Raw genomic sequence first — 7,511 nt, 5'->3', positions numbered from 1 at the left:
TGCTCATCTGGGAAAGTCTCAGAGATCTCAGTAGAAGGGAGGGACGCCCCAGCTACTGGTTCTATCCGGGACAGATGATCAGCTACTTGGTTCTCTGTCCCTTTTCTGTCTCTTATTTCTATATCAAACTCTTGCAGAAGCAACACCCATCTTATAAGCCTGGGTTTTGAATCCTGCTTTGTGAGTAAGTATTTAAGAGCAGCATGGTCAGTATACACAATCACCTTTGATCCCACTAGGTAGGATCTAAACTTGTCAATGGCATAGACCACTGCAAGTAATTCTTTTTCTGTAGTTGTGTAATTCTTCTGTGCATCATTTAGAACACGGCTAGCATAATAAATGACATGCAGAAGTTTGTTATGCCTCTGTCCCAACACTGCACCAATGGCATGATCACTGGCATCACACATTAATTCAAATGGTAATGCCCAATCTGGTGCAGAGATGACTGGTGCTGTGACCAGCTTAGCTTTCAGGGTCTCAAATGCCTGCAGACACTGTGTGTCAAACACAAATGGTGTGTCAGCAGCTAACAGGTTACTCAAAGGTTTAGCAATTTTCGAAAAATCCTTAATAAACCTTCTGTAGAATCCTGCATGCCCCAGAAAGCTTCTGATTGCCTTAACATTGGCAGGTGGTGGTAATTTTTCAATTACCTCTACCTTTGCCTTATCCACCTCTATTCCCCTGCTTGAAATTTTGTGCCCAAGGACAATTCCTTCAGTCACCATAAAGTGACATTTCTCCCAGTTTAAAACTAGGTTAGTCTCTTGGCATCTTTTCAGGACAAGTGCTAGGTGATTAAGGCAGGAGCTAAATGAGTCTCCATATACTGAAAAGTCATCCATGAAGACTTCTAGAAATTTCTCTACCATATCTGAGAAGATAGAGAGCATGCACCTCTGAAAGGTTGCAGGTGCATTGCACAGACCAAAAGGCATCCTCCTATAGGCAAACACGCCAGAAGGGCAAGTAAATGCTGTTTTCTCTTGGTCCTGAGGATCTACTGCAATTTGGTTGTAGCCTGAATAGCCATCCAAAAAGCAGTAATAATCATGACCAGCTAGTCTTTCTAGCATTTGGTCTATGAATGGTAAAGGAAAATGATCCTTTCTGGTGGCTGTATTGAGCCTTCTGTAGTCAATACACATGCGCTACCCTGTGACTGTTCTTGTAGGAACCAGTTCATTTTTTTCATTATGAACCACTGTCATGCCTCCCTTTTTGGGAACAACTTGGACAGGGCTCACCCAGGGGCTATCAGAAATAGGATAAATAATCCCAGCCTCTAGTAATTTAGTGACCTCTTTCTGCACCACTTCCTTCATGGCAGGATTTAGCCTCCTCTGTGGTTGGACCACTGGTTTGGCATTATCCTCCAACAGGATCTTGTGCATGCATCTAGCTGGGCTAATGCCCTTGAGATCACTGATGGACCACCCAAGAGCTGTCTTGTGTGTCCTTAGCACTTGAATCAGTGCTTCCTCTTCCTGTGAATTTAAAGCAGAGCTTATAATCACTGGAAAAGTGTCACCCTCTCCCAGAAATGCATATTTCAGGGATGGTGGTAGTGGTTTGAGTTCAGGCTTAGGAGGCTTATCCTCTTCCTGAGGAATTTTCGAAAATTCCCTTGCCTCCTCTGGTTCTTCCTGATCAGTTTGAGCATCTTTGAAGATGTCCTCAAGCTCTGATTCTAGGCTTTCAGCCATATTGATCTCTTCTACCAGAGAGTCAATAATGTCAGCGCCCATGCAGTCATTTGGTATGTCTGGATGCTGCATAGCTTTTACAGCATTCAACTTGAACTCGTCCTCATTGACTCTCAAAGTTACTTCCCCTTTATGTACATCAATGAGAGTTCGTCCAGTTGCTAGGAAAGGTCTTCCTAGAATGAGAGTTGCACTCTTGTGCTCCTCCATTTCCAGCACCACAAAGTCAGTTGGAAAGGCAAATGGCCCAACCTTGACAATCATGTCCTCTATTATGCCTGATGGGTGTTTAATGGAGCCATCAGCAAGTTGGAGGCATATCCTGGTTGGTTTGACTTCTCCAATCAACCCAAGCTTTCTGATAGTGGATGCAGGTATTAAATTGATGCTTGCTCCAAGATCACATAGGGCTGTCTTGGTGCAAGTGCCTTCTAATGTGCATGGTATCAGAAAGCTTCCAGGATCTTGAAGCTTCTCTGGTAAGCTTTTTAGAATGACTGCACTGCATTCTTCAGTGAGAAATACTTTTTCAGTTTCTCTCCAATCCTTCTTGTGACTTAAGATTTCCTTCATGAACTTAGCATAAGAAGGTATTTGCTCAAGTGCCTCTGCAAACGGAATCTTTATTTCAAGAGTCCTTAAATAGTCTGCAAAGCGGGCAAATTGCTTATCCTGTTCCGCTTTGCGGAGTTTCTGAGGATAAGGCATCTTGGCTTGATATTCTTCAACCTTAGATGCTGCAGGTTTATTCCTTACAGAAGTGGTTGAAGAAGCCTTGTTAGAGGGATTACTGTCAGCACTCTCAGATGTCTGATCTCCCCTTGGCGTCTGAACGCCAGGATTGGGTGGAAAATGGGCGTTAAATGCCAGCTTTTCCCCCTTTTCTGGCGTTTGAACGCCAGAACTGGGCAGGGAATGGGCGTTTAACGCCAGCTTTTCCCCCTTTTCTGGCGTTTGAACGCCAGAACTGGGCAAGGAATGGGCGTTTAACGCCAGCTTTCCTTCCCTTTTTGGCGTTTGAACGCCAATAATATTCCTCTCTGGGCTCTTACTGTCCTCAGAGGGATTTTGAACAGTGGTTTGGTTATCCTCTGTCAATTGTTCCTTGTTTGGCTTTTTGCTCTTTTGAGCAGTGTTATTCAGTGTCTTCCCACTCCTCAGTTGAACTGCTTGACATTCCTCTGTTATCTATTTAGATATTTGCTGTTTTGCTTGATTCAACTGCAGTTCTATGCTCTTATTAGCAACTTTAGTTTCATGGAGCATCTCTTTAAATTCTGCTAATTGTTCTGTCATCAGGAGTAGTTGTTGATTAAGCTCAATTATCTGTTCTTGAGGATTAGAGTCAGTGACTACTGTCATGACTTCCTCTTCTGGAGAGAACTCATTGCTAGAATACAAATATTGGTTTTTAGCAACAGTGTCTATAAGTTCCTGAGCTTCTTCAATTGTCTTCCTCATGTGTATAGATCCACCAGCTGAGTGGTCTAAAGACATCTGAGCTTTTTCTGTAAGCCCATAGTAGAAAATGTCTAACTGTACCCATTCTGAAAACATTTCAGAGGGACATTTCCTTAGCATACCTCTATACCTCTCCCAGGCATTGTAAAGGGATTCATTATCCTCTTGTTTAAAGCCTTGGATGTCCAGCCTTAGCTGTGTCATCCTTTTTGGAGGGTAAAAATGATTCAGGAATTTGTCTGACAACTGTTTCCATGTCTTTATGCTTGCTGTAGGTTGGTTATTTAGCCACCTTTTAGCTTGATCTTTTACAGCAAATGGAAACAGTAATAGTCTGTAGACATCCTGATCCACCTCTTTATCATGTACTGTGTCAGCAATTTGTAAGAACTGTGCCAGAAATTCAGTAGGTTCTTCCTGTGGAAGACCGGAATACTGGCAATTTTGCTGCACTATGATAATGAGTTGAGGATTTAGCTCAGAGCTGCTTGCTTTGATGGGAGGTGTACAGATGCTACTCCCATATGCAGCTGTAATGGGGTTAGCATATGACCCCAGAGTCCTTTTGGACTGATCAATCCCACTTATGTCCATAATGGACAAAAGGGAAATGACTATGATTGCAAACAGATAAATTTTGTTTTTTTTTTTTAAAATTTTTTTGAAATAACTGAAAAAAATAAAATAAAATAAAATAAAACAAAAGGAAAATAAAATAAAAAAAATTCGAAAATCAGAAGGAAAATGAGATCAAAGCAAATTGAGAACTGAATCAATTAAGTAATTAAAAAGATTCTGAAAAGAGCAATTAAAAAGATATGATTGAAAAATTTTTATGAAAAAGATTTGATTTTTAAAAAAGAGGAAAGAGAAAAACACAAAAAGACACCAAACTTAAAATTTTTAGAAATCAAACACTAATTTTTCGAAAATTTTAAGAGAAAACACAAAGAGGACACCAAACTTGGAATTTTTATGAATCAAAAAGGGACTAAGAACATGCAAAAACGAAAATTAAGAGAAAAACACAAAAAGACACCAAACTTAAAATATGAAACTAGACTCAACTAAAAGACTCTAAACCAACAAAAATAAACAATCCTAATCTAAGCAACAAGATAAGCCGTCAGTTGTCCAAACTCGAACAATCCCCGGCAACGGCGCCAAAAACTTGGTGCACAAAATTGCAATCACACTTTTGCAATCCCGCACAACTAACCAGCAAGTGCACTGGGTCGTCCAAGTAATACCTTGCGTGAGCAAGGGTCGATCCCATGGAGATTGTCGGCTTGAAGCAAGCTATGGTTATCTTGTAAATCTTAGTCAGGATATCAGAAATTATCAGGATTGATTGTAAAAAGCAAAAGAACATGAAATGGTTACTTGTATTGCAGTAATGGAGAATAGGCTGAGGTTTGGAGATGCTCCATCTTCTGAATCTCTGCTTTCCTACTGTCTTCTTCATCAAACACGCAAGGCTCCTTCCATGGCAAGCTGTATGTAGGGTTTCACCGTTGTCAGTGGCTACCTCCCATCCTCTCATTGGAAATGTTCAACGCACCCTGTCACGGCACGGCTATCCATCTGTCGGTTCTCAATCAGGCCGGAATAGAATCCAGTGATTCTTTTGCGTCTGTCACTAACGCCCCGCCCTCAGGAGTTTGAAGCACGTCACAGTCATCCCGTCATTGAATCCTACTCAGAATACCACAGACAAGGTTTAGACCTTCCGGATTCTCTTGAATGCCGCCATCAGTTCTAGCTTATACCACGAAGATTCCGATTAAAGAATCCAAGAGATAACTACTCAATCTAAGGTAGAACGGAGGTGGTTGTCAAGCACACGTTCATAGTTGAGAATGATGATGATTGTCACGGATCATCACATTCATCCGGATTAAGAACAAGTGTTATCTTAGAATGGAAGCAAGCATGATTGAATAAGAAACAGTAGTAATTGCATTAATCCATCAAGACACAGCAGAGCTCCTCACCCCCAACCATGGGGTTTAGAGACTCATGCTGTGGAATGTACACAAAGAAACGTGTAAAAATGTCATGAGGTCATAAGGTACGGATACAATGTCAAAAGATCCTATTAATAGTAAACTAGTCACCTAAGGTTTTACAGAAATGAGTAAATGACAGAAAAATCCACTTCCGGGCCCACTTGGTGTGTGCTTGGGCTGAGCAATGAAGCAATTTCGTGTAGAGACCTTTTCTGGAGTTAAACGCCAGCTTCCATGCCAGTTTGGGCGTTTAACTCCAAGTTTTATGCCAGTTCCGGCGTTTAACGCTGGAATTTCTGAGGCCGGATTGCTACGCCGGTTTGGGCCATCAAATCTTGGGCAAAGTATGGACTATCATATATTGCTGGAAAGCCCAGGATGTCTACTTTCCAATGCCGTTGAAAGCGCGCCAATTGGGCTTCTGTAACTCCAGAAAATCCACTTCGAGTGCAGGGAGGTCAGAATCCAACAGCATCTGCAGTCCTTTTCAGTCTCTGGATAAGATTTTTGCTCAGAACCCTCAATTTCAGCCAGAAAATACCTGAAATCACAGAAAAACACACAAACTCATAGTAAAGTCCAGAAAAGTGAATTTTAATTAAAAACTAATAAAAATATACTAAAAACTAACTAAATCATACTAAAAACATACTAAAAACAATGCCAAAAAGCGTACAAATTATCCGCTCATCAGGGAACTCAGAGGAGGTTGGTGCACGCTCATTGAGGTCTTCCTCAGTGGCGTCCACCTCCTCTCTTTCCTCTCCATATTCGGCCATGGTTATGGCTTTGCACTCTCCTTTTGGATTTTCTTCTGTATTACTTGGGAGAGTACTAGGAGGGAGTTCAGTAACTTTCTTGCTCAGCTGTCCCACTTGTGCCTCCAAATTCCTAATGGAGGACCTTGTTTCAGTCATGAAACTTTGAGTGGTTTTGATTAGATCAGAGACCATGGTTGCTAAGTCAGAAGGGTTTTGCTTAGCATTCTCTGTCTGTTGCTGAGAAGATGATGGAAAAGGCTTGTTATTGCTAAACTTGTTTCTTCCACCATTATTATTATTGAAACCTTGTTGAGGTCTCTCTTGATTCTTCCATGAGAAATTTGGGTGATTTCTCCATGAAGAATTATAGGTGTTGCCATAGGGTTCTCCTAGGTAATTCACCTCTTCCATTGAAGGGTTCTCAGGATCATAAGCTTCTTCCTCAGATGAAGCATCCTTAGTACTGCCAGGTGCATTTTGCATTCCAGACAGACTTTGAGAAATCAAATTGACTTGTTGAGTCAATATCTTATTCTGAGCCAGTATGGCATTCAGAGCATCAATCTCAAGAACTCCTTTCTTCTGACTTATCCCATTGTTCACAGGATTCCTTTCAGAAGTGTACATGAATTGGTTATTTGCAACCATCTCAATTAGTTCCTGAGCCTCTGTAGGCGTCTTCTTCAGATGAAGAGATCCTCCAGCAGAGCTATCCAAAGACATCTTGGATAGTTCAGAGAGACCATCATAGAAAATACCTATGATGCTCCATTCAGAAAGCATGTCTGAGGGACATTTTCTGATTAATTGTTTGTATCTTTCCCAAGCTTCATAGAGGGATTCTCCATCCTTCTGTCTGAAGGTTTGGACTTCCACTCTAAGCTTACTCCATTTTTGAGGTGGAAAGAACTTTGCCAAGAAGGCATTGACTAGCTTTTCCCAAGAGTCCAGGCTATCTTTAGGTTGTGAGTCCAACCATATTCTAGCTCTGTCTCTTACAGCAAAAGGGAATAGCATCAGTCTGTAGACCTCAGGGTCAACCCCATTAGTCTTGACTGTGTCACAGATTTGTAAGAACTCAGCTAAAAACTGATGAGGATCTTCCATTGGAAGTCCATGGAACTTGCAATTCTGTTGCATTAGAGAAACTAACTGAGGCTTAAGCTCAAAGTTGTTTGCTCCAATGGCAGGGATAGAGATGCTTCTCCCGTAGAAGTCGGGAGTAGGTGCAGTAAAGTCACCCAGCACCTTCCTTGCATTGTTGGCATTGTTGTTGTTTTCGGCTGCCATGGGTTCTTCTTCCTTGAAGAATTCGGTCAGGTCCTCAACAGAGAGTTGAGCCTTAGCTTCTCTTAGCTTTCGCTTCAAGGTCCTTTCAGGTTCAGGGTCAGCTTCAACAAGAATGCCTTTGTCTTTGCTCCTGCTCATATGAAAGAGAAGAGAACACGAAAATGTAGAATCCTCTATGTCACAGTATAGAGATTCCTTGAGGTGTCAGAGGAAAAGAAAAATAGAAGAAAGAAGGTAGAAGAATTCGAACTTGATTAGATAGAGTTCGAATTGTGCAT

General features: G+C 41.5%; 1 non-coding gene across 1 annotated transcript; it reads left to right on the top strand.

The window, feature by feature from the left end:
- The first annotated feature begins 6,720 nt into the window (after nt 1-6,720).
- LOC130963888 (small nucleolar RNA R71) lies at nt 6,721-6,828 on the top strand. Its single transcript, XR_009080005.1, has one exon. It is a non-coding gene; the product is annotated as a small nucleolar RNA R71 (small nucleolar RNA).
- Nucleotides 6,829-7,511: the final 683 nt, after the last annotated feature.

Source organism: Arachis stenosperma, chromosome 2 (assembly GCF_014773155.1).
Source record: "Arachis stenosperma cultivar V10309 chromosome 2, arast.V10309.gnm1.PFL2, whole genome shotgun sequence".
NCBI lineage: Eukaryota > Viridiplantae > Streptophyta > Magnoliopsida > Fabales > Fabaceae > Arachis > Arachis stenosperma.
The sequence above is the reverse complement of the archived record's forward strand: the minus strand, read 5'-3'. Positions and strand labels throughout refer to the sequence as shown.